The 27,925-nt window shown below is 46.8% G+C and overlaps 1 protein-coding gene across 2 annotated transcripts in view; it reads left to right on the top strand.

Moving 5' to 3' along the window:
* The first annotated feature begins 443 nt into the window (after nt 1–443).
* ASNS (asparagine synthetase (glutamine-hydrolyzing)) overlaps nt 444–27,925 on the top strand; it is a 90,319-nt gene continuing 62,837 nt past the window's right edge. The window contains exon 1 of one of the 2 annotated variants that reach the window (XM_077490737.1): nt 444–601. The gene's annotated coding sequence lies outside the window, so the exon portion shown is untranslated. The remainder of the gene's footprint in view (nt 602–27,925) is intronic. The other variant, XM_077490738.1, reaches the window with a different exon arrangement.

Genomic DNA, 27,925 nt, shown 5'->3' on the forward strand with positions numbered 1-27,925 from the left:
ATAATATTATATTTTATATTTTATAAGGTTAGGGGTTTATTATGTTTTATGAATGCATTATTACATTATATTCATTTATTTTACTTATTTATGATGATTTTTTAGCTATTTGTGTATTTATTTTACATTTATTTATTTATTTACATATATTACTATTTAATTTTTCATGTGAGCAGAAAATTGTGAGCTTCAAGCTACAAAACGCTCAGGTGTGAATGCCGCCTTAAAGTCCCCATTTCTCCCCTGTTTTCTGTATCTAGATATTGTGGGATGTGGTGTTTCTGATCTCTCTTGGCTCAGTGGTAGTAGTAGTAGTAGTAGTAGTAGTAGTAGTAGTAATGACAGAGAACAGTTGGATGGGTGCCGAGCTCAGGGAACACATTCATACACTCATGCAGAGAAGTGAAAGTCTGTAAACAAAAAGCCAGTAAGGACGGGAGATTCCTGCGTCCAATCAGCAGCTGTGTCAGCCACTCAATGGGAGAGACTCTTACAATGCTCATCCAGAATATTTGCATAGCGTGCCCCGCAGGCTCGATAGGTGCCAGTCCTGACAGCAACGTGCAGCTGCCTCGTCGCCGGTAAAGACTACACAGTCCTGGTAATCCAACAATCCTATTGTATTTTTTTTTTTTTTCATTTGTTTTTCTGATGTATTAACTCCCTTGGTAGTATTGTACATTGCCTGGCATTGTGTGCTGCTGGGATTTAGATAGAAATAACATATGTCAGCGATTGCAACATGTGCCAGCATGCGAAACCGTCTCCAACGCCAGATGCTGCCCGCCGCATACCAAACTCGTAATTGTAGTTCCACACCTGAAGAGTTAACCTGGCTATACATTATACAATCTGATTGTACAATCTCCATTAGATTTACCAAAATGATGTAATAGGAGGACAGAACCTGAACAACCCAATCAATTTGTATCATGTCAGGAAGGCCCTTGCTCTACATAGTTGATAGTAGATCTAAAGGAGATTGTACAATCAGATTGTATAGTGTATGGTCACCTTTACAGGTTACTGGGGGGTAGATCTCACTGTTTGTAGAACATTCTTTAAGATGACTGCTGGAAAACACATTTTTATTTATTTATTTTTTTGAATTTGACAAATGTGGACAATACCTGCAAAGACTTAACCGCCCCCTGTCTGCCGTATAGACAAATGACGCCGGACAGGATCCCCTCTTGTTCTGGGCTGATGTCATATGGCGTCGCCCTGTCTCAACGCGATCGCGTGGGGCGTGCAGTGCGGTGATCGCAGGGACACGGCGCGACCTTGATCTCGGTAAAAAGCCTATGACGCGACTCATTACCCACGGGTTTGGCTGTGTCCAATCACAGCCGGTCACATGTAAACATGGAAGTGCTGGTAATCGGCTCTCCTCGACTCACACTGACAGAGTCTGAGGAGAGGAGAGCCGATCAGCGGCATCTCCTCACTAGGGAGAGCTGCACATATTATTAGTGCAGCCCCAACAGTGATGCCAGTCTGTGCCCATCAGTGCCGTCTATAAATGCAATCTATTGTTGCCCATAAGTGCTGCCTATCAGTGCCCATCAGTGCCTGCTCATCAGTGCCATCTATCAATGCAACCTATCGTTGCCCATAAGTGCTGCCTATCAGTGCCCATCAGGTGCCTCATCAGCACCCATCAGTGCCGTCTATCCATGCAACCTATCGCTGCCCATAAGTGCTGCCTATCAGTGCCCATCAGTGCCTGCTCATCAGTGCCGTCTATCCATGCAATCTGTCGTTGCCCATAAGTGCTGCCTATCAGGGCCTGCTCATCAGCGCCCATCAGTGTCGTCTATCCATGCAACCTAACTTTGCCCATAAGTGCTGCCTATCAGTGCCACCTATTAGTGCTCATCAGTGCATACCTCCCATCTTTTTGAGATGGGAATGAGGGACACCTATTAGCAAAAGTATGTAGGAGTGGGACACACCCCCTACCATGCCCACTTAAAGGTAAATTATACAAAAAAAATTAAATATTAGTTAAACCCACAAGTGCTTTTTTTAACATTGGCAAATGCAGCAATTTAGAAATTAAATGAAAGGTTTAGGACTGGGAAACACTTTTTGAAAGATAAAAAAAATGCATTTTATATACAACTATATGGATCAGACCAAAATGAGGGACAAATAAAGAGGAAAGAGGGACAGAGAGACATTGCTCCAAATCAGGGACAGTTGGGAGCTATGTCAGTGCCACCTATCAGTGCTCATCAGTGCCGCCTCATCAGTGTTGCATATCAGGACCGCGTATTAGTGCCACATCAGTGCTGCCTTATCAGTGTCCATCAGTGCCGCCTCATCAATGCACATCAGTGAAGGAGAAAAGTTACTTATTTACACATTTCAAGGAGAGCGGATTGAGTGACTGTACAATATCATGCACCTCATCCCGGATATTGAAAATAAATGGAAATAGGAGGAAGGGATTATAGCGGTGCTCAAATAATTAAATGTACAAATACATGTCTAAATACCATGAAAAGAAAGCTCTATTTGTATGAAAAATTCTACAAATGTCATTTAGGTACAGTGTTGTATGACCGCGCAATTGTCATTCAAAGTGTAACAGCGCTGAAAGCTGAAAATTGGCCTGGGCAGGAAGGGGGTGAAAGTGCCCGGTAGGCAAGTGGTTAAAGTGGTTCTAAAAGCAGAAAGTTTTTTTACCCTAAGGCATTCCTTGCATTAGTCATAAAAGTTTAGGTGTTGGCATCACCCTCAACCCCTCAAAGATATAACAGATATAAGGAGTGTGAGTCAGATGATTGCCAGTGTGCTGAGAAATTTCATATATATATATATATATATACATACACACATACACATACACATACATATACATATATATATATATATATATATGTATTAGACACGGGCGCCGTCAAAAAATTTGTTTCGTTACGTTTTGTATTTCATGATTTGTGTTCGAATTTTCATTTGATTTGTAAACTTTTCGTCAAGTTCGTTATGATGAATTTATCATTATGAGGGGTTCCCACCATCCCTGTGCTGTGATGACTTCTTCAGTCATGTTTCTGTTAATTTGGATCTGAAATTCGTTAATGGAATTTCGTATTTCATATAAAATTGTAAGCATAGAAATTCCCATAGGGTTCCCACCATCCCTGTGCTGAGTTCCCAGGTCTGTACACCTGCTGAGTCCATTATGTGCTGACTTCCTGGGGTTTTAACTTTTAGGTTTGTTAACTTTTCGTAACAATTATGAATTTTCATTATGAATTTGGATCCGAAAGTCGTAAACGAAATTTCGTATTTTGCACAGAATTCGTATGCATAAAAATTCATATTTTGGATTCGTACGAACGTACGAATTTCCATATATTTGTACGAATTTTCGAATTTGTATGAAACTAATCGCACATGTCTAATATATATATATATATATATATATATATATATATATATATATATATATGGTGGCCTGAAATTATGGGAGGAGCCCGGAGGGGTGTTTAACCAGCCCGTTCGGCTGTGTTCCTTGTCGGTTCCTGTGCGCGATAGTTACTGCATCACAGATCTAGGGCCGACTATTCGAGACCATTCGATAGAGTGAGTGCAGCGTTCGTGAGTTCCGTGTTCGTTAAAAGTCCTGTCTTCGTCCTCGTGTTACAGTCTGTTTTGTCGTTGTGAGCGTTCGTGTATTTGTCCAAGTGTCGCAATACTCGAAAACTTGCCAGTGTCGTACAACGCATCTGGTCCGGCTGTCGCAGGTAGGGCTTCGGCTCCCATTTCTCATTTCATGATATTTCATGTCACTAAACTGTGATACGTTGAACTCACGAACCACTCACTGAAATGTCACCATCATATTTTTCCGATATTGTTTCACGCATCCGTTACCTCTAAACATTTGTGCTCCTTACTTCTCAAAAGAAGTCGTGGTCACCCGTCCGGGACACCACATCGAGGATTTCATTTCACAAACCTTTCGCTATACCGACCAAATCACTGGTCCCTACTAAACGTCCGAATCGTTCGGATCATTTCAAAAATTCCCAAACAGACGTTCTAAGTTCTAACTAACCGGAGAATTTCAATCATTTCAATCATTTTGATCATTTCAATCATTTCATTTCGGTCACGAGTCGCGCTCCGATTCGAATCTAGTCGCATCTCCGATGCACCAATTCGCTCCGGTGTGCCCCAGTTGTCGGCCTCATTTCAATACATGCTCCAGAGATGGAATCATTCGCAGGTTCAGGCAAGGTTTTCGATTCTTGTCTTTGTCATGGCATATCATTTCTGGTCACCTATCACGCCCAGTTACGAATCCAGTCGCATTATACCGATGCACCGATTCGCCTCGGTACGCCCAGTTGTTTGGCCTCATTTCGATACATGCTCCAGAGACGGATTCTTTACCGAATCGGTGGGCCAGTCGTTGATTCCGGTCTCTGTCATGGTGTGTCACTTATTACGCTCCGATGCGAATCCTGTCGCAGTTATATGCACCGATTCGTTCCGGTGTGCCCAGCTGCTTTGCCTCATTTCAGTACATGCTCCAGAGACAGGGTTCACCGTTGATTCTTGAGCGCAGCCATTGTTCCCTGTCTTTGTCATGGGTATCATTTCGTTTCACCTATCACGCTCCGACACGAATAGTCACGCCTCTGCACTAATTCGTCTCGGCGTGCCCCAGGACAGACCTCATTTCAGTACATGCTCCAGAGAACAGGGTCACTGTCGATTCTTGAGCGCAGCCGTTGATCCCTGTCTTTGTCATGGGTATCATTTCGGTTCACCTATCACGCTCCGACACGAATAGTCACGCTTATGCTCTAATTCGTCTCGGCGTGCCCCAGGACTGGCCTCATTTCAGTATTGCCTCATTTCAGTACATGCTCCAGAGTCCGGCTCGCTGTCAGTTGCGCCGGCGACACGACCGAGCTGCGCCTCTGTCATGGCAGGTTCTCATCAAAGGCAACATTTTGTTTATGTTTGTTCCTCTCATTTCATTTCATTTCATTTAAAAAAAAAAGAAAAAGGAAAAGAAAAAGAAAATAATGGAAAAAAAAAGTAAAAGAAAAAAGAAAAAAAATATAGAGAAAAAAAAATATAGAAGAAAAAACTAACAAAAAAGAAAAAAAAAACATTTCATTGTGTTTGTTTGTCTCGTTTCATTTCATTTCAAAGCTCACTACTCCCATTGGAGTCACCATTTGGCCAGTTGTCTGTGACAGGTTTGGAGTTCTCAACTGGTTTTGCCTTCGTGTTTACAGGTCAGTTGAGTCCAGTAGCACCCCCCATGCACTGATTCGTCTAGGCATGCCCCAGTTGTCCTGACCTCGTCTCGTTCTGTGCTCCACAGTTCAAACTCATCGTTAATCACAACATACCAATTCTTGTCTATATCACGGCAAACATTTCATTTATTTCATTTCACATACTCCTCGCTTACGGAGTCGAATCCACTCAAAACCAGCAATGCATTTGATCCGCACCCCTCATTTCAGCCTTACGGGTATAACTCAACAATTCATATCGGATTCATTTCATATACTCCACGATCGTTTGTGTCACATTATCACATATAACCAATTCATAGGATTCATTTCACATCTACATCCGATTCATATCGGATTCATTTCGTACACATCTAAGTACAACTTTGTGCAAGTTGTTGCTAGCACGCATCCAATCACAACGTCCTGCAGTCACCGCAAGCACATCTAGGCATAACTCCCTGCAATCATGGCAGACTCGCATCCAAGCATAAATTTCTTGCAATCGTTGCAAGCACGCATCCAAGCATAGACTTCTTGAAATGGTTGCTAGCACACATCCTAGCATAAAACTTGCAGTTGTCGCTAGCAAGCCCCAGGCACAAAAGTATTATTATCCTTGCTAGCAAGCAGTTCTGGCTGGCTCAGTGCATTGCTGGGTAAGGCCTGGATACTTTCCTAACGTATGTAGTATAACGGGGTGCTATATTGTAGGTAGGTTGATCCAGGGAGAAATCTGATTGCCTCTTGAGGCCCCTGCTGTAGCTAATTAGAGCATGCTCTGCGGGTTTTTTTTGCCTTCCTCTGGATCAGCTGTGGGTATAGCATTGGGTGTGTCGGGTTGTGCAATGTTGTTTGTCTAAATTGTTGATTTTGTAGTGGGCTGGGTGGACTTTTGTTTTTTCAACCTAGCTAAATATGCATCCTTGCATAACTTTTTGCAATCATAGCAAGCACGCATCCTGGCATAAACTTCTTCAGTCTTCGCAAGCACATGCAGTTATACTGCTCGCAGCCACTACAAACACATCTCCAGTGACGTTAACTCCCTTGCTATGGTTGTAAGCACACATTTAAGCGCAACACTTGCTATCACGGCTAGGCGCGCAACTTAGCATAACTTGTAATCGTTGCAAGCACTTTTATGGCACTTAGCCACACATCATTTTCAGCGGTACTCATTTGGCCACTTAGCCCCAGTGACATTTTTCATACGAGCCACTCGCCGTTCCGGACGGTCATTTCTCCCTTTGGGCAGTTGAGTTCAGCTTCCGTTCTACACCAGATGTCAAGTTGCCACACGCAGCTGGCTTCTTCTCATAACACTATCATGCTATATCTAGCCAGCATCCGACATTTCTATCCTTACAGGACCCCGGTGAGCCGTCTCTGTTTACGGCCCATACAGTAAGATCCCCTCTAACTGGTATCCAGAAGCATCAGCCCGTAGCTAACGCTAAACGCTTGCCCATCACAAAACTGCCATCTTTAGGGACAGGTAGAATATCCTCCCACGCCAGTTTCCCCCCTTGACAAGCTGACCCTATCAGGTCAGTTTTTCAAACACTTCACCCACACACAGGGGTATACCTAGAAGCAGCTTCAGGCCGCGTACACACGGGCTGACTGTTCACCCAACTTTGTTCGTCAAACAGTACGACAAACAGTCCGCTCAAAATTAGCATGAGCGGACTTGACCACACACGATGAACGAACAGTCCGCTGAAACCGTGTGCGATGACGTGAACGGCACGTACGACGGGTCGAAAAATACGACGTCCAATACACTGCAATGCAACCTTCGCCGTGTAAATCCTTTCTGAGCATTCGCGAAACTTAGTTTGTCGAACAAGCCTACACACGAGCGGACTGTCCGCTCAAACCAAGTTTCAGCGGACTGTCTTACGGGAATTCCGAAAAACTTTGTTCGTCAGACAGTCCGCTGAAACTGTCCGCTGAAGCCCACACACGAGCGGACTGTCCGCTGAAACACTGTTCAGCGGACAAAGTTGGGCGAACAGTCCGCCCGTGTGTACGCGGCCTCAGTCTGTTTCGAGAATGCTCAGTTCTGCAATATGGTCGTTCCCCCAGGGTTGATCCTTATGTCATGCATCCTCGTCTTCCCCTCCCAGATTCAGGACCCCTGTCAGATCCTTAATCTGGACGCCGCAGATCTTTCAATGTCAGAGGTTCCGTACTACGTAGATCAGTATATCAATGTTCATACCGTCTATCTCGCCCCTATCATCCCAGGTAGTGTCAGATGTAGCGACCATCACAGGCTTCGCTGCAATTTTTGGCCACCATTGGTATACAGGACCACGGCCTCCAGAAATATTCTTAAACTCCGGGTTTACCCGGATTTCCTCTCTCTTTAGCTACACCCGGTCATGGCAGCTCTGTCCCATAGTAACAGCCGCACAACTCCGGGGTCGTTGCTCGACAGGGCGAACTATGGCCTTCGCCACCACAACCAGCAGGGATTATTGCAAAGATAGGTCTAAGTCCTTAGCAGTCATGTCCTTCTTGTGTAGGCTGGTATAGCTGTCATTATAAATTCAGTTAAAGTTGACTGTACATTGTTCCTGGGCTAGAGCAATCTCGCAGCAGATGCGCTGTCGTGTTTAACTGGAGCCGATCCAGTATCAGCCGTTATCCTTGATCGGTCTTAGCTAAACCCCTGTTTAGCACAATATCTACAAACAGCGACCAAGCTCGTCAACGTCTCACTTTCTCGCAACATGCTCCACCTACCAGACGGCCTGGAGGGCCTTCAAAAATTCCTGACACACCACTCCTGTGAAACTTCTAACATCAGGCAGATACTGGCCTTTATCTCTTACTGTCATACCCAGCTAGCCCCATCCCATAACACTATTCGGCTATACCTAGCTGGCATGCAACATTTCTTGTCCTGGCGGGACCCCACAAACCTTCTTTATCCATGTCCCATGCTATTTGAACCATGCTACATGAAGTCCAGGAACTCCAAATACTTACCCGGACGGGTGACATCCTTAAGGGTATACCGACCATCCTGACTACCTCTTCGTTTGGTCTCTCCCCTAGCATGGTCCAACAGGCAGCCAGGTGTTGGCCTACTAAAAGGTCCCTACGACCTGGAAAGTTCACCTGCGGCAATCCAGCAGGCCAAGAGCTACGTAGACGCTACTTAGCCTGCTACAAAGATCACTTCGTACTTCACCTAGCGGTTTCTAAAGAGCAGCAAGTAGGCTCCAGGGTAGATATCCACTTTACAGAATCGATAATAGCGGGTGTCCAGTTGCCACACTCAACCAACCATTGACACTACTCTCCCAACAGTCTCCAGTCCCCTTCTTCCTTTCTCGTCAAGGCCTTGAGTACTGGTCAGTTTATGAGACACATGAGGGTACTTCTACGCAACTTTCACCTGAGTCCTATCCGGTTCTCCCGCCACTCCTTCCGCATTGGGGCAGCCTCAGCAGCATTCCGTCACGGGGTCCCAGACCATGTCATTGAAAGGCTAGGCAGGTAGGAGTCTGCCTGCTTCGCCCAGTACAGCCACAACCCTCACGTGGAAATGGCTCAGGCATTTATTAAACTCACTCAATGATCAAACTCAATTAATAAAGAACTGTCCCCTACCTGTATGTTTTTGCCCCCTTATTTTGGTATACTGTACGTTAGACCAAGGCACACTTTCAGGTCTATTTCAAGTGGTAAGTTTCATGTTAAACCCTGTTTGTCATCCTTATCCGTACCGGCCATAGGGCTCTGATCCATAAATAAGAAGGCCAGTATGGTGGCCTGAAATTATGGGAGGAGCCCGGAGGGGTATTTAACCAGCCCGTTCGGCTGTGTTCCTTGTCAGTTCCTGTGTGCGATACCCACCCTCCCATCTCCTTTTTAGGGCATTTCACAAGCATCATACTCCTCACAGGAGTACTCATTTCACTTCATTTCATTTATCCTCATTTCTTATCTAGGGTATGCCCCCTTATTTTGGTATACCGTACATTAGACCAAGGCACACTTTCAGGTCTATTTCAAGAGGTAAGTTTCATGTTAAAGCCTGTTTGTCATCCTTATCCGTACCGGCCATAGGGCTCTGATCCATAAATATAAATATATATATATATATGTGTGTGTGTATGTGTGTGTGTGTGTGTGTGTGTATGTGTGTATGTATATATATATATATATATATATATATATATTATGCATAAAGTATATCTGTAACGAACATATAAACGCCAATGTGATCTAATGTTGAACCCCAATACTACTACCGGTGAAGATAAAAAAGATCAGCAGCTGGAACCATAATCCCAATTGAATCCCAATCAAGCTTCAGAATGCGGGGGGGGGGGGGGGGGGGGCATTAAAGCAATCCAGCAGCTAGTTAGCAGCTAGGATTGTTTTTTCAAGAAAGCCAACTGCTGGCTCTACAAAAACAGTACCAGGTAAAACAACTTTAATTCTAGCGACATACGGCTATGCCGCTGGTTAATGAGTAGATGTGCATAGGGCAGCCCATTGATTTTAATGGTCTGCCCTAAGCATGACAAACATGGCAAAAGAGCTCATATACCTTTTTTGAGCGTCAAGCTTTGTGCGTTTTTTTAACTGTCACGTTTGGTGCACGGTTTTCCACGGGATTCTTGAGTATGTCTACTGATTGGAATGGTGCCAGCTGATTGTAGAAAAGCCAATGTAGCTCCAATATTTAAAGAAGGGCCAAAATACATCCCTGGAAATTACAGACCAGTTAGACCAACATCAATAGTATGTAATGTATGTATGTACTCTTGGAGGGGATGATAAGGGACTATATAGAAGATTTTAGTAATGAGATTACTAGTAATTAGTAATCAGCATGGATTCATGAAGAATCGTTCTTGCCAATCTATTAACCTTCTATGGGGAGGTGAGCTGCCATCTAGCTAAAGGAAGGCCCGTAGTCGTGGTGTATCTGGATTTTGCAAAAGCATTTGACACAGCTCCCCATAAACGTTTACTGTACAAAGTAAGGTCCATTGGCATGGACCATAGGGTGACTACATGGATCGAAAACTGGGGGCGAGTTCAGAGGGTAGTGATAAATGGGGAGTACTCGGAACAGGGGCGGATCCGGGGGGGCAACAGGGCAATTGCCCCCTCCGAGAACGCAGGTGGCTCCGCGGGTAATCAGGCGGTTCCACGGGTGTCGTTCCGGGCATGTGGCTCCATGGGTGACAGCCCGCGGATGGCTCTGCGGGTGAACGGGCGGGCGGTTCCACGGGTGTCGTGACAGGTGGCTCCGGGTGACAGCCCGCGGGTGGTTCTGCGGGTGACGTTCCGGGCGGGAGGCTCAGCGGGTGACAGCGCATGCAGGTGAGGGAGGGGCAGCTGGGTGGCTCAGTGTTTGAGAAGGGGAGCAGGGAAATGACCTCATCTCTCACTGCCCTGCATCTCTGCAGTTCCGCCCTCACTGTGCGGGAAGCAGTGGGCAGCAGAGAGATTACATTATCTCTCTGCTGCCTAATTTCACTCTGGGAACAATCCGCAACGTGTGGCAGGCGACATGGCAAGTGGCAATCCGCAATGTGTGGCAGGCAACATGGCAAGTGACAATCCGCAATGTGTGGCAGGCTATGTGGCAAGTGACAATACGCAATGTATGGCAGACGACGTGGCAAGTGACAATCTGCAATGTGTGGCAGGCAACATGGCAAGTGACAATCCGCAATGTGTGGCAGGCTATGTGGCAAGTGACAATCCGCAATGTGTGGCAGGCAACATGGCAAGTGACAATCCACAATGTATGGCAGGCGACATGGCAAATGACAATCCGCAACGTGTGGCAGGCTACGTGGCAAGTGACAATACGCAACGCGTGGCAGGCAACATGGCAAGTGACAATCCGCAATGTGTGGCAGGCCACGTTGCAAGTGACAATCCGCAATGTGTGGCAGGCGACGTGGCAAGTGACAATCTGCAATCTGTGGCAGGCTACGTGACTAGTGACAATCCGCAATGTGTGGTAGGCTACGTGGCAAGTGAAAATCCTGCAATGTGTGGCAGGCGATGTGGCAAGTGACAATCCGCAATGTGTGGCAGGCTACGTGGCAAGTGACAATCCGCAATGTGTGGCAGGCTACGTGGTAAGTGACCATCCGCAATGTGTGGCAGGCTACATGACAAGTGACAATCCGCAACGTGTGGCAGGCTACGTGGCAAGTGAAAATCCACAATGTGTGGCAGGCGCAGTGGCAAGTGACAATCTGCAACGTGTGGCAAGTGACAATCTGTAATGTGTGGTAGGTGACGTGGCAGGTGACAATCCGCATTTGGTTACAAGTGACGTGGCAAGCAAAAATGTGCAGTGTGTGGCAAGTGACACCCTCAGGGCTCCCACTGATTCTGCATTATGGTGAGTTGAAGTTTTTATATTACAATGTAATAACAGAAATAATGCACTTCAATCATCCTGACACCATAACAACCCTGGTGCAGTGATGATAAAAGCGCCAACACCAGCCATTTCCCTGATAAATTGCCCCCAAAAAAACATATTTTCTAGCAGTGCCCCTCCCGAGACTAGACTCTGGATCCGCCCCTTACTCGGAATGGTCAGGGGTGGGTAGTGGGGTCCCCCAGGGTTCTGTACTGGGACAAATCCTATTTAATTTGTTCATAAACGACCTGGAGGATGGGGTAAACAGTTCAATCTCTGTATTTGTGGACAATACTAAACTAAGCAGGGCAATAACTTCTCTGCAGGATGTGGAAACCTTGGAAGAAGATCTGAACAAATGAATGGGGTGGGCAACTACATGGCAAATGTGGAAAAATGTAAAATAATGCATTTGGGTGGCAAAAATATGAATGCAATCTATATACTGGGGGGAGAACCTCTGGGGGAATCTAGGATGGAAAAGTACCTGGGGGTCCTAGTAGATGATAGGCTCAGCAATGCAATGCCAAGCTGCTGCTAACAAAGCAAACAGAATATTGGCATGTATTAAAAAGGGGATTCATTTTAGAGATAAAGCGATAATTCTTCCGCTCTACAAGACTCTGGTCCGGCTGCACCTGGAGTATGCTGTCCAGTTCTGGGCACCAGTCCTCAGGAAGGATGTACTGGAATGAAGTACAGAGAAGGGCAACAAAGCTAATAAAGGGTCTGGAGTATATTAGTTATGTGGAAAGGTTGTGAGCTCTGATCTCTCTGGAGACGAGACGAGAGAGGGGATATGATTTCAATGTACAAATACCGTACTGGTGACCCCACAATAGGGATAAAACTTTTCCATGGAAGGGAGTTTAATAAGACACGTGGCCACTCATTAAGATTAGTAGAAAAAAGGTTTAACCTTAGACTGTGTAGAGGGTTCTTTACTATAAGAGCAGCAAGGATGTGGAATTCCCTTCCACAGGCGGTGGTCTCAGCGGGGGGCATTGATAATTTCAAGAAACTATTAGATAAGCACCTGAATGAACACAACATACAGGGATATACCATGTAATACTGACATATAATCACACACATAGGTTGGACTTGATGGACTTGTGTCTTTTTTCAACCTCACCTCCTATCTAACTATGTCTGTTGGAAATTGTTCCCATTCAGCCAAAAAGGCATTTGTGATTTCAGGTACTGATGTTGGAAAAGACTGGATTAGATTAGAATTCAGCTTTGAATCCAATTACTTCTGTACTACTGGCTGCCCGTCGTCTGCTTCACATCGCTGCCAAGTGTCTGTGTCCTGCCAAGTGCCCCCAGACATCAGGTGAAATGGCAAAATAAACTTGGGTAACACCAATTGAGCCACGTCTGACCTGGCAGATTAGTTCTTTATTAGGTTTGGAGCAATGGGACAGTTTGCAGAGCGTATTTTTATATTATACCATTTTCTTCAACATGCCAAGTTGTTCAGCAAACGCTGCAACCTCCTTATAACTGATTCAAAGCAGATCTCTCTTCAGAGGGTGACACAGGTGTAATCGAAACCTAACTCCCATGAGGACTCCTTACAAGAACGACCTTGAGGTCCCCTTCCCCCGAGGACCCCCTTTAATCCCCCTTCCCCTGAGGACCACCTTAATGCCACCTTCCCGCAAGGACCCCCTTGAGGCCCCTTCCCCATGAGGACCTTTTCCTCATGAGGACCGCCTTGAGACCTCCTTCAACTGAGGACCCCCTTAATATCCTTTTCCCAAAAGGACCCCTTTGAAGCCCCCCTTCCCATGTGGACCCCCTTGAATCCCTCTTCCCCTGAGGACCCCCTTAATGCCTACTTCCCACAAGGACCCCCGTTAAGCCCCCTTCCCATGAGGGCCCCCTTGCATTCCCCTGGGGACCCCCTTAAAGCCTTCTTCCCACAAGGACCGCCTTGAGGCTCCCTTCCCCCGAGGACCTCCTCGAGGCCCCCTCCTCATGAGGACCCCCTTGCAGCCGCCTCCCCACAAGGACCCCTTTAGACCTGCTTCCCCTGAGAATTCCCTTGAAGCCATCTTCCCCTGAGGACCCCCTTAATGCCCCCTTCTCACAAGGATCCATCCTGAGCCCCCCCTTCCCTCGAGGATCCCCTTGAATCCCCCATCCCTTGAGGACACCTTTAATGCCCCTTTCCCACAAATACCGCTTGAGGCCCCCTTCCCAAGGACCCCCCTGAGGCCCCCTCCCCATCAGAATCTCATTGCATCCCCTTACCCTAAGGATCACCTTGATGCCACTTTCCCAAATGGACCTGCTTGGTGCCCTCTTCCCCTGAGGACACCATTATTGCCCCCTTCCAAGAAGGACCCCCTTGAGGTCCCCTCCCTATGAGGACCTCTTTTCAGCCCCCTTACTACAAGAACCCCTCAAAACCTTCTTCTCCCAAAGCCCCTCTTGAGTTCACCTTCCTCCAAGGTCACCATTGAGGCTATCTTCCTCAAAGAATCCCCTTCAGCTGTCCTTCCCTTGAGGACCCCTTAAGGCTCAGTTCGATATCATTTTTATTTTTTAACTTACCTTTTTCTGATATCATCTGGTGATGGTCAAGCTAAGTTCAGGGTTTCTCTTCCTTTTCAGTCTTCTCCCTGCGGTGGGTGACATTCAATGATGCAAAGAGCAGCACTGACCTGATGATGGAGCACTGCTCTCTGCATCAGTACACTGTGATTATAGAGAACAGGGCTCTGGGGGTGGGACCATGACACCCTGCACTTTCTCCCAGTCTTCCAGGTTAAAATGGTTGTAAACCTCTACATATACCCAGTGAAGTGACTGGCCACAGGTGATACGCAGAGATGAAACAAATCCTCTTACATAAGTTGTACTTGTTTATCTGCGGTCTTCTCTTCGCTACAGATGTTCAAAGTTCATAATGTATAACACTTGTCTGAGCTTCAGGAAGCAGGGGGCGGAGAGCTGAACACTCTGCAGATATCAGTCAGGAAAGCTCTAAAAGCTGATTGGAGGAAAGGGACACACCCCTTTTAAACAACACACACGAACAGAGCAGAGGATGTCAAACACAGGCTGTGTGCTGGAGCTCCCTCCCTGTCACCTTTTTTCTCTTGGTGTCAGGAAAACCTGTCAGAAGTTATTCATGCTGATAGCAGAAGAAGGAGGCAGGAGAAAGAAATAGCACTATATAAGGATATGCTTTGTTCATATTTTATGTCTGAGGTTTACAACCACTTTAAAGTTGTATGATTAGGTATAGGTACAGTAAATATCTCCTAAACATGCACCGTTTAGGGGATAATTACTTTAGATGCAGCCAGTGCCGTCAGTGGCGAATGCGCTCTGGAGGAACGCCATACTGATGCCATTCATTCAGAGCTGTGCCGTAAACAGTGACTCCCGCACGCATGCGCATGATGTCATCGCCGGCTTGGCCATTCATAACGCCGAAAGCCCGCTAACCTGGAAGGAAGAACGGGTGAAGCGCCTTCAGCTGTGACAGCTCACCGCTGGAGGGCTTCATTCTCAGGTAAGTCTGTCATAATGTGCTAGTACATGATACATACTAGCGCATTTTGACTTAAACTGCCTGGTGCCTATATATTTTTTTTAAAGGGGTTTATTTGACTTTAGGTGACACGGGCGGGGGGGGGATTTACTAAAACTGGAGCATTTAGAATCTGGTACAGCTGCGCATGGTAGCCAATCAGCTTCTAACTTCAGCTTGCTCAATTAAGCTTTGACAAAAAAATCTGGAAGCTGATTGGTTTACTATTCAGAGCTTCTCCAGATTTTACACTCTCCAGTTTTAGTAAATCTCCCACATTGTTTCTTTGAATCCAGAGGACTCAGGACATCTGGTGGCGAAGAAGAGGTATTGCAGCAGACAGCTTCATATTGAAAGGGATTATTATTGCCATAGCTGCCTTGTTTTTTTTTATTCACCCCGGGAGTGATCGTGGGGGGGGGGGGCAATATTTAAAAAAAATATATATTTTGGAGTTAGGCTTTGAAAGCAAGTCTACAATGGCAGTTCGCATATGTCAGGCTACCTCAAAACAAGCTTTTCACAACTTTCCTCCCGGCCAATAGAAAAAAGATGGCTGGGTGGTGGCTCTCCCATTCTGACTCAATGTCATATGACGTTCAGCAGAACAAGCCGATTGTGCGTGCTCCCCCTGGGGTAGTGCCACGTGTCACTCCGACACACCGCATCTCCGATCACAGTAAAGAGCCTATAATGGGCTCTTCACATGTGTTCAGCTGTGCCCAATCACAGCTGATCAAAGCTTTACTATAGGGTGACTAGACATCTAGGGTCAGTCCCCGGATTGAGGACACTGTCCCTGGACCAAGTCTGTCCCCGGTTTGGATTTGAACAGGGGCTGGGGCAATTTCAAAGGCAGTCAGTGCAGAATTAAAAGAAAAAATCTGCATTGCACCCCCCACTCTGCCACTCCTACTAGCTTAGTGGGTGGGGGTGTATTTTTTTGCTGGTCAGAGCGGAGAGAATATTTCTTCAGCTTTGGGTGCATGCCGTTCCACTCCTGCTCGCATGTTCTTTTTTCCCTTCAAGTCCCGGCCAGCCACCTGCCCATCTCCTTGCCTTCCCTGACGGAGTGATCTTCCTCCGATCCCCACCCAGTAGTAGCCGGGGCCCGGAGAGTAAGGCTTGACAGGCGGCGACGGGCAGAGAGTCACTAATTGCCGCCATTACTAGTAAAAAAAATATGTCCCCGGATTTCATTTAAAAAATCTGGGCACCTTACGTTACTAGGAAGTGCTGGTTATCAGCATTCCTCAAGTCACACTGTTAGGATGACAATAGCCCACGTGTGATGCCAATTAGTGCCCATCAATAATGGCAATCAGTGTCCATCAGTGATGCCAATCAGTTCGTAGTGCTTTTCAGTGCCTCCTCATTAGTGTTGCCTATTAGTGCCATCTATCAGTACCCATAATTGCCCATCAGTGCTGCCCATCAATCATTGCCCATCAGTGCAATCTATCAGTGCCCATCAATGCTGCATATTAGTGCCACCTATCAGTGCCCATTAGAGCCGCCTATTAGTGCACACTATTGCCGCCTATCAGTGCCCATAAATGCCACCTACCAGTACCACCCTATGAGTGCTGCATATCAGTGTTGCCTATCAGTGCCCATCAGTGCAGTCTCATCAGTGCTGCATTTCAATTCTGCATATTAGTTCTGCCTATCAGTGCTCATTAACCTCCCTGGCGGTATGATTAGTTCTGGTTTTAGGTGCTGAAAGCGGTACAATTATTTTGCATGGAAATTTGGCGTTTTATATTGTAGTCCTGTAATTCTTAGGAATAACTCTCTTAAATCTGTTCAAACCAGAGTCTAGCAGACATCCCGGGTATGATAAAGTTTATAATATAATAAATAATAATAAAAATGATTCAATAATGTAATCAAATCCAAAAACACTGAAATTTGCTCATTTGCATAATTGTCGCTGTCATTAGATTTAGTGTTTGATGACGAATTTCCCCACAAATCGCTATCGCTCAATTCTGCAAGTGATTCTAATTTATTATCACTGTTTTCTAGTTGGTCAAAAATCACTTTTGACATAAAGGGACACTTTCTGGTTGCTATGGACAATCTCCAAATTCCAGGCAGAAAAAACAGTATTTATAATATAAAAGTGCATGCAGGACACTGGCAGACCACTAGGGACAAAGGGGGTGTGTAATGTTTTTATACAGTACTGTAATCTGTAAGATTACAGTACTGTGTGTGTTTTGTGTGTTTTTACTTTTTGGAATTTGGCGCCGATCTCCGCTCCCGTGTGCCGTAACGTCGCAGGGAACGGAGATCGGCGGCACTCGGGCACTGTGTGAATTGAGCGGAGGACAGCTCGCACACAGCATGGAGGACATCGCTGGATCCAGGGGACAAGGTAAGTAACTTCTCCGTGTGTCCTCCCTGTATCCAGCGATGTGATCCCGATTCTGGCTCAGGGTTACCGCTTATGGTGCTGAAATCCCAACCCAAGCCAGACTCGGGATCACCGCCAGGGAGATTAATGCTGCCTCGTCAGTGCCCATCAGTGCTGCCTATCAGTGCTGCTTATCAGTGCCCATTAGTGCCCATCATTGCAGCCTCTCAGTGCCGCCTTTTAGTGCCCATCAGTGCCACCTATCAGTGCTCATAAATGCCACCTACCAGTGCTGCCTATCAGTGCCCATGAGTGCCGCCTCGTCAGTGCAGCCTCATCAGTGCCCGTCAGTAAAGAAGAAAATGTACTTATTTACAACATTTTATAACAAAAACAAAGAAAAACATTTTATTTTTTATTATTATTTTCAGTCTTTTTTCATTTATTTAGCAAAAACAAAACAAAAAACCCAGTGGTGATCAAATACCACCAAAAGAAAGCTTTAGGCCCCTTTCACACGGGACGGATCCGTAATGATCCGCCCCGTGATGATCCGCTTGCTCAGCGGGGATCGCTCCATTGTCCCCGCTGAGCCGGCGGATGACAGGGCGGTCCCGGCACACTATGCAGGGACCGCCCTGTCAGATCTCCGCTCTCCTCTATGGGGGATCGGATGAACACAGACCATCTGTTCATGTTCATCCGATTCGCTCTGCAGACGCATATAAAAATAGGATTTTCCTCCGTCTGCAGAATCAGACCATATCAGGGACAGACGATATCGGGTGTCGGGCGGATGTTCATCCGCAGACACCCGCTATCCCATAGGAATGCATGTATGTCCCTATTTCATCCGCAAACGGATGGTTGAAATACGGACATACTGTCCACATGTGTGAAAGGGAAAGAAAATGATATATGACATGACTTGGGTGTAATGATATGACATGTGGGAAAGAAAATGATAAAAAATGCCATATGGGTACAGTGTTCCATGACTGTGCAATTGTCATTCAAAGTATGACAGCACTAAAAGCTGGAATTTGGCCTGGGCAGGAAGGGGGTAAATCCATACTGTAAATCCATTGTGTTCTGCTTTATGGTACTCAGAATCTGTTCATATGTGAAGATGGAGACACAAGTACTGGTACTGGTAATGTTCTGCAGACAAAGTTAATAAATAGATCATCGTTATATCATCTTTTATATCGGCTGGATTGAATGGCGGAGGACAGCGGGATGGACGGCATTGGCCCTCATATGACAATATGGTGCAAAGGCCAGGAAGGTACCGATGTCTCCAATAAGTGATCCCGTTAGTCTCTTTGAGAGAAGAGGGGAAAATGTATCACTGAGTGCCATTGGCTGAGTAACATGGCAGGTGGCACATTTCAGAAGGACGGGTAGATGTCTGCCCTCCATCTACACTCTTATCATCACATCCATGGATTGGTAATATGGATATCTGTCTCTGATAGCCGAGGTGCCTGGAACAACCATTAACCATCACTGATGGCGACCGTAGTGTATGTTTGTTCCTGGCAGCCCAGAGCGCACCGATTGAGGTGCTGATTATCAATGGAGGAGAAATGACCCGATAATTGAAAAAAATTAGGGCTGTGGAAATGAAAGATTAATTCCTCGATTAATCGATCAATTTTTTTGATCGATCAAAATTCTTTTGATCGGTACTCACCTCTCCGCCGGCTTCCGGGTCTTCAGGGAGTTCAGTCTGAGATCCAGTGACGTCACGGACATCAACATCACTGGACTCCTTTCCCCAAGTGCCTCTTTCTGCTAACTAAGGGAAAAGGGGAGGAGTCCGGTGACGTCGAAGTTCTGATTGAATGTAACGCGTACGGGGGAGGAGCTATGCATGACGTCACCGCTGCCGCCCTACGGAACTAACACGATTGTTGGCTTTACATGCTGTGTTTTTATCATCTTTATGTGAGTAGTTTATGTTTGAACACAACAATTAAATCTTATACTTAAGCGGTGAGCACTTAGATCTTTTCTTTCTACCCATGACCCGGCGTCCTTGCTGAGATCTAAGGAGACATGAGAGAAGTTTATGGTCCGTGTTAACCCTTTTGATACCCGCTTACATGACCACCTGTTTGCACAGGGGTCCATGCCATAAGGTGAGAGTGATTGGTTATACGGGAGGTGGAGGGATTGTCACGCTATTGTGGGGAAAAAAATGACTTACGTCAGTGCTAAAGTTTGAATTTAAAACGTATTTGTGTGAACTGTGAAGTTAAGTCACGGATTGTGGAAACTAACTAGTGTCGGGTGATTGTATATAGTGTATACCACATTTACCACTGACCAATGCAGAGCTGCAATGCAAGGAGATCAGATAAAAGTAGTTGGATCTGTATGTGTGTTATAATTAATCGAAATTAGTTGATTAATCGATTAAAAAAAAAAATCGAATTAATCGAACACGAAAATTTTAATCAGTAACTGCCCTAATAAAAATGCTTGAAATTAATATCATTGCTTGCTTTTAATGATCCGATTATAGCCAGAATAACGTGGTTGTAAACCTCAGACATGAAATATGAAAAAAGCACATCCCTCTATAGTGTGTCTCCATCCGGAGCACTATAACCATACCGCTCAACTGTCCCTGATTTGGAGGGACTGTCCCTGATTTGGAGCAATGTCCCTCTGTCCCTCTTTCTCCTCATTTGTCCCTCATTTTGGTCTGATCTATATATGTATATAAAATGCACGCTTTATCATTCAAAAAGTGTTTCACGGTGCTAAACCTTTCATCCAAATTCTAAATTGCTGCATGTGTACATTTTAAAGCCAATATAAAGAAATAGTAGTGGTAAAAAAAATATCTCTTGTGGATTTAATAAACTTTTTTTTTTGGTTAATTCTCCTTTAAGGGGGCGTGGTAGGGGGTGTGTCCTATGCCTAAATTCATTTCCTAGTAGGTGTCCCAAAATTCCCATCTCAAAATGTTGGTAGGTACGCTATAGGGCTGATTTACAGGAGGAAGTCAGCACAGCACAGGGATGGTGGGAGCCCCTCATAATAAGCAGCCCCAGGAGGAAGTCAGCACAGCACAGGGATGGTGGGAGCCCCTCATAATATGCACAGCAGAGGTACAGTCCCAGGAGGAAGTCAGCATAGCACAGGGATGATGGGAGCCCCTCATAATAAGCAACCCCAGGAGGAAGTCAGCATAGCACAGGGATGATGGGAGCCCCTCATAATAAGCAACCCCAGGAGGAAGTCAGCATAGCACAGGGATGGTGGGAGCCCCTCATAATAAGCATAATGACTGAGTTGTCGATGTGACGACAACTGATCCGAAATCCGAAATTCGTAAACAAAAGTTCGTATTGCGTACAGAATTGGGACGCATGGCAATTCGTATTTCGGATCCTTCCGAACGTACGAATTTTGTGAAATTCGTATGAAACGAATCGCACATGTCTAGCAAATAGACGGTGCACTTTGCCAAGGGCAGTTGCACAATGCAAGTGCAATTGCTCCAGAGCTTAGTAAATGAGATGCTGGTTCACTTTGCAAAGAATACCCAATCACGTGAAAGGAAAATTAAAAAAAATGCATTTTTGCTTGGATGTGATTGGATGATGGAAGTCAGCAGAGCTTCTGTTCATTAAAGAGGAAGCTGCAGTCTTCTCGCATCATTTGTAATAAAAACTTCTTTGCCATTCTGAAGCTTCCCTCCAGCCACTTTGCATATTATTTTATATGTACAGTGGAACCTTGGTTAACGAGTAAGGCGGTTAACAAGCGGTTTGAAAGACGAGCAACTTTAAAAAAAAAAAATCCTGACTCGGTTTACGAGTGTTGTCTCACAAAACGAGCAGAATTCAAGCTAATGGGGTGTGCAGTAGAGAGGTGCGGGGGCGACGGTGACACTCGGAACGGTTCGGGGGCGTTCAGAAATACTCGGAATCACTTGGAAATACTCCATCCCCGAGTGTTTCCAAGCCTTTATGAGGGTTTCTGAGTTCAGCTGAGCTGTCCACGCGTTTTTCCGAGGCTCTCTGGCGACCCCTCAACTCTGGCCACATGCGGTATTGCATGCAATAGAAATCAATGCAGAACAAATTATCTTTGTTTCCATTGATTTCTATGGGGAAACACGCTTTGATATGCGAGTGCTTTGGATTACAAGCATTCTCCTGGAATGGATTATGCTCGTAATCCAAGGTTCCACTGTACTGTGTTTCTCTACTTGCCAAATATGCTGCAGAAAACTCCCTCCACTGAGTCTGCAGCCATTTTGACTGTGGGCATCTGAAGCTGCTGCCTGTTCACTTCCTGCATTTACACAGACACACAGAGGCACATCTCCAGCTCTGCAGATCTCATTGGCCCTCTTATGACTCACCCCCCCTCCCTTCCTGGCGAACTCTCACAAGATTGAGAGAGAGAGCTGTGCATGATGTCATAAGCCTAGGCTAATGACCAGACAAGAAACAGGAAGTGGGCTGTATAAGGGATTTACAGGCAGAAAAAAATGTTTTACTATCCAAAGTTAAAACATTCTAATTTCAGCTTGTTCAGTTAAAGCGGTTCTCCACCCAAAAGGGGAAGTTCCGCTAATCTGATCCCTCCCCCCCGCCGGTGCCACAATCGGCACCTTTCAGGGGGGAGGGGGTGCAGTTACCTGGATAATCCAGGTAACTGCACCCACTTACGGGACGGACCACCGCAGACCGCCGCAGATGTCCCGCCCCCCCGTTGTGTTCTGGGAAACACACAGTTCCCAGGACACAGCGGGGATCAGAAGAGATGCGCAGCGCGACTCGCTCATGCGCAGTAGGGAACCAGGCAGTGAAGCCGCAACGCTTCACTTCTCGATTCCCTGACAGAGGATGGCGGCGGGGGCAGCAGAGAGACGAGCGATCGCTCGCCATCTGCCGCCGACATCGCTGGACCCTGGGACAGGTAAGTGTCCATTTATTAAAAGTCAGCAGCTGCAATATTAGTAGCTGCTGGCTTTTAATATTTTTTTTTTAGGTGCAGAACCACTTTAAGGTTTGACAGAAAAAAAACCTGGAAGCTGATCGGTTTCTATATACCAGATTTTGCACTCTCCAGTTTTAGTAAATCGCCCCCTATAATCACTATGCCCTGTGAGTAGGCACTGCTGTGTCACATTTCACAGAGCCTGCCTTCTGATCTACAGTGGTGCTGAGAGGAGTCTCAGGAGGTGGAGCCAGTACAGGAATCACTGACAAACCTGCCCCTCCCCGGGCGGTGGCAGTTGGTTGCCTTACCTTAGGGGGCCAATGCTCCAGCTTGCAGGTTGCAGGCTCCAGGGAAGAGGCTGATGCTGCTCCTTGCAGGTTTCAGGCTCCAGGGAAGAGGCCGATGCTGCTCCTTGCAGGTTTCAGGCACCAGGGAAGAGGCCGATGCTGCTCCTTGCAGGTTTCAGGCACCAGGGGAGAGGCCGATGCTGCTCCTTGCAGGTTTCAGGCACCAGGGAAGAGGCCGATGCTGCTCCTTGCAGGTTTCAGGCACCAGGGGAGAGGCCGATGCTGCTCCTTTCAGGTTTCAGGCACCAGGGGAGAGGCCGATGTTGCTCCTTGCAGGTTTCAGGCACCAGGGGAGAGGCAGATGCTGCTCCTTGCAGGTTTCAGGCTCCAGGGAAGAGGCCGATGCTGCTCCTTGCAGGTTTCAGGCTCCAGGGAAGAGGCCAATGCTGCTCCTTGCAGGTTTCAGGCTCCAGGGAAGAGGCCGATGCTGCTCCTTACAGGTTTCAGGCTCCAGGGAAGAGGCCGATGCTGATCCTTGCAGATTGCAGGCTCCAGGGACGAGGCTGATGCTGCTCTTTGCTGGTTTCAGGCTTCACGGAAGTGGCCAATGTTGCTCCTTGCAGGTTGCAGGCTCCAGGGAAGAGGCTGATGCTGCTCCTTGCAGGTTTCAGGCACCAGGGGAGAGGCCGATGCTGCTCCTTACAGGTTTCAGGCTCCAGGGAAGAGGCAGATGCTGCTCCTTACAGGTTTCAGGCTCCAGGGAGGAGGCCGATGCTGATCCTTGCAGATTGCAGGCTCCAGGAAAGAGGCCGATGCTGCTCCTTGCAGGTTTCAGGCTCCAGGGAAGAGGCCGATGCTGCTCCTTGCAGGTTTCAGGCTCCAGGGAAGAGGCCGATGCTGCTCTTTGCTGGTTTCAGGCATCACGGAAGAGGCCAATGTTGCTCCTTGCAGGTTGCAGGCTCCAGGGAAAAGGCTGATGCTGCTCCTTGCAGGTTTCAGTCTCCAGGGAAGAGGCCGATGCTGCTCCTTGCAGGTTTCAGGCACCAGGGGAGAGGCCGATGCTGCTCCTTGCAGGCTTCAGGTACCAGGGGAGAGGCCGATGCTGCTCCTTGCAGGTTTCAGGCTCCAGGGAAGAGGCCGATGCTGCTCCTTGCAGATTGCAGGCTCCAGGGAAGAGGCCGATGCTGCTCTTTGCTGGTTTCAGGCATCACGGAAGAGGCCAATGTTGCTCCTTGCAGGTTGCAGGCTCCAGGGAAAAGGCTGATGCTGCTCCTTGCAGGTTTCAGTCTCCAGGGAAGAGGCCGATGCTGCTCCTTGCAGGTTTCAGGCACCAGGGGAGAGGCCGATGCTGCTCCTTGCAGGCTTCAGGTACCAGGGGAGAGGCCGATGCTGCTCCTTGCAGGTTTCAGGCTCCAGGGAAGAGGCCGATGCTGCTCCTTGCAGGTTTCAGGCTCCAGGGAAGAGGCCGATGCTGCTCCTTGCAGGTTTCAGGCACCAGGGGAGAGGCCGATGCTGCTCCTTGCAGGTTTCAGGCACCAGGGGAGAGGCCGATGCTGCTCCTTGCAGGCTTCAGGCACCAGGGGAGAGGCCGATGCTGCTCCTTGCAGGTTTCAGGCTCCAGGGAAGAGGCCGATGCTGATCCTTGCAGATTGCAGGCTCCAGGGAAGAGGCCGATGCTGATCCTTACAGGTTTCAGGCTCCAGGGAAGAGGCAGATGCTGCTCCTTACAGGTTTCAGGCTCCAGGGAGGAGGCCGATGTTGCTCCTTGCAGATTGCAAGCTTCACGGAAAAGGCTGATGCTGCTCCTTGCAGGTTTCAGGCTCCACGGGAAGAGGCCGATGCTGATCCTTGCAGATTGCAGGCTCCAGGGAAGAGGCCGATTCTGCTCCTTACAGGTTTCAGGCTCCAGGGAAGAGGCAGATGCTGCTCCTTACAGTTTTCAGGCTCCAGGGAAGAGGTCGATGCTGATCCTTGCAGATTGCAGGCTCCAGGGAAGAGGCCGATGCTGCTCCTTGCAGGTTTCAGGCTCCAGGGAGGAGGCCGATGTTGCTCCTTGCAGATTGCAAGCTTCACGGAAAAGGCTGATGCTGCTCCTTGCAGGTTTCAGGCTCCACGGGAGAGGCCGATGCTGTTCCTTGCAGTTTGCAGGCTCCAGGAAAGAGCTGGTCCATTGCTCTTGCTCCCGGATGAACAGAAAACGGATCCTAAGACTCCCTGACCAATCGGGTCTCAGGATCAGCCAGAAGGCCAATCAGGAAGATAATAGCGAATATTAATTCGCTATTGTCACACAACTGGGTGGGCTCAGGGCACCCCGAGCCCACCCTTTTTTTTAAGCCAATTAAAGCCTCTGGCTCTAATCATGTGCTTCAAAAAAAAAAACCCATTGAAATCCATGTGTCCGCCGCATGTAGATTAGGGGGCAGGACACATGGATTAGGGGGCGGTGCCTATGCCTCCCTATTGAGCGGGCAGCCACTGATTCCATTGGACTATTTACATGTTGAATTATAAAAGCAGCAATGTTCTGTCAGATTAGAAAACCTGTGAAATCAGCAGGTTTGCTGCTGTTTTTAAAATTCAACATGTAAATAGATGGATTTCCAAATACTGTACAGGCATACTTTTAAGTACACAATGTTTTTTTTTTTTTACTAAAGCTAGAAAGTGCAAAATCAGGCTCACTTCTGTATAGAAATGAGTTTCCAGGTTTTAATATCAAAGCTAATAAACCCCATTGTGTACTTAAAAGTGGGGTATGCCTGTATTTCACCTTATACAGGCTTCACATTCATATCGGCTCCATGATCCACCCTGCCCCCAGAGAAAAGGTATACAGTATGTGTATTTATGTTTTTTTACCATATCTTAGAATATTGCATACACATACTGAAAAATACATCATAGAAACACAACTTGTTGCGAGGCACAGGCATCATTTTTTAGCAGGATTCACTAGGGAGTAGTAAGGAGCAAAACTGAGAGTACAGGCATACCCCACTTTTAAGTACACAATGGGGTTTATTTACTAAAGCTGGAAAGTGAAAAATCAGGCTCACTTCTGCATAGAAACCAATCAGCTTCTAACCCCAACTTGTTCAATTAAGCTTTGATAATAAAACCTGCAAGCTCATTGGTTTATATGAAGAAGTGAGCCTGATTTTGCACTTTCTAGCTTTAGTAAATAAACCCCATTGTGTACTTAAAGTGGTTGTAAACCCTTACAACCAACTTTGACCTACAGGTAAGCCTAGATTAAGGCTTACCGGAAAATCCAAGAAATATCTCCTAATCCTACACGGTTTAGGAGATATTTGGCGAAAGATAGGCACCGCTGTCTACGGCGAATGCGCCGCAGACAGCGGCGCGCAGGCGCACTGAGCGCACCGCTGTCAACGGCGATATGCCGCGAGTGGCGGCTCCCATGAGCATGCGCAGGGAGTGACGTCATTGCGGCTTCGCCGAATGACAGCGGCGGAGCAGCGAGACCCACCCAATAGATGGATGCGGCGGACTACAGGGGACAGCGGTGACTTCGCTGGCTCCTGTGTCAGGTAAGTGACACATAATGGACTACTATGCGATGCATAGTATTCCATTATGCTTTACCTTTGCAGGCAATCAAAGAGAAAGTAAACCCATCAGGGTTTACTTCCTCTTTAAAAGTGGGGTATGCCTGTATTTCACCTTATACAGGCATACCCTACTTTTAAGTACACAATGGGGTTTATTTACTAAAGCTGAAAAGTGTAAAATCAGGCTCCCTACTGCATATAAACCAATGAGCTTCCATGTTTTATTTCAAAAGCTTAATTGAACAAGTTGGGGTTAGAAGCTCATTGGATTCTATGCAGAAGTGAGCCTGATTTTTCACTTTTCAGCTTCAGTAAATAAACCCCATTGTGTACTTAAAAGTGGGGTATGCCTGTAAGCTGCATTTACTGTTAAAAATAACTGTGAAATGCAAAACTCCGATGGGTGTAACAAAATGCCGCTTACCTCCTTCTCGGGGTCTCGTTACTGTGGAGGAGTGCGGGGTGTAGCAAGATGGCAGCTACGGAACGTCACTTCCGTTACCAATTCTGAAGGGTCACCATATCTGATGGAACACAGGGAAACACAAACACATTCTGAATATAATATGACATTTCTGCATGAGGAATTACAGTAAGTATGGTACAATCGTAGTCCCACTTCTCCTCTCAGCCAACAAGACTCTCCCGTCACAGTTAACTGTATGTGAGAAGGCTACCTACATTTGTTCCATTTTGTGAAGAACCATTATGCTTAAAGTGGTTGTAAACCCTTACAACCAACTTTGACGTACAGGTAAGTCTAGATTAAGGCTTACCTGTAGGTCCAAGAAATATCTCCTAAACCTATACGGTTTAGGAGATATTTACCCGAAGACAGCCACCGCTGGCTACGGTGCATGCGCCGTAGACAGCGGCGCACTGGGCAGGCTGCAGATCGCAGCGAAATGCTGTGAGTGTCGGCTCCCGTGCGCATGCGCGGGAGTGACGTCATCGCGGCTCCGGCGAATCACAGCGCCGGAGCCGTGAGACCTAGAAGTCTCTCCGGGATACGTGGCAGCGGCGAAGAGGAAGACGGAGGACTGCTTCGGGGGCTTCGTTCTCAGGTAAGTTATTCATAAGGAGCTAGTATGCTATGCATACTAGCTCATTATGCCTTTGCCTTAAAGGGTGTGTTTTAAAAAAAAAAAAATGTTGCCTTTACTTCCTCTTTGATAGGGTCCATTGATGGCAATGGCAGCATGATTGTTAAAAAATAAAATGAAAACGTGCATGGAAAGGTGTGAATCCGGCCTTAGTGCTCACCATAAACATGCTACATTTCCTTTTGTCACTTGCTGGCAGATGCTCACATCCTCTGGCCTTAATCCAATGCTGATTGAGAGAGAATCTGTCTTTCAAACATTTACCCTCCGGGGTTCAATTAAAGTTGGCAATGCAATCATGCCTGGCAGGAACATATCTTGGGATTGTCTCTTTCTAGTACAAGTTTTGCTATACCTAGCCCAAGGTGAAGATGCCAAAGTGCCCTGCCAAGGGCGGGACA

This window comes from Lithobates pipiens, unplaced genomic scaffold, assembly GCF_037356315.1.
Source record: "Lithobates pipiens isolate NorthernLeopardFrog02 unplaced genomic scaffold, aLitPip1_a1.2 Scaffold_19, whole genome shotgun sequence".
Taxonomy (NCBI): Eukaryota; Metazoa; Chordata; class Amphibia; order Anura; family Ranidae; genus Lithobates; species Lithobates pipiens.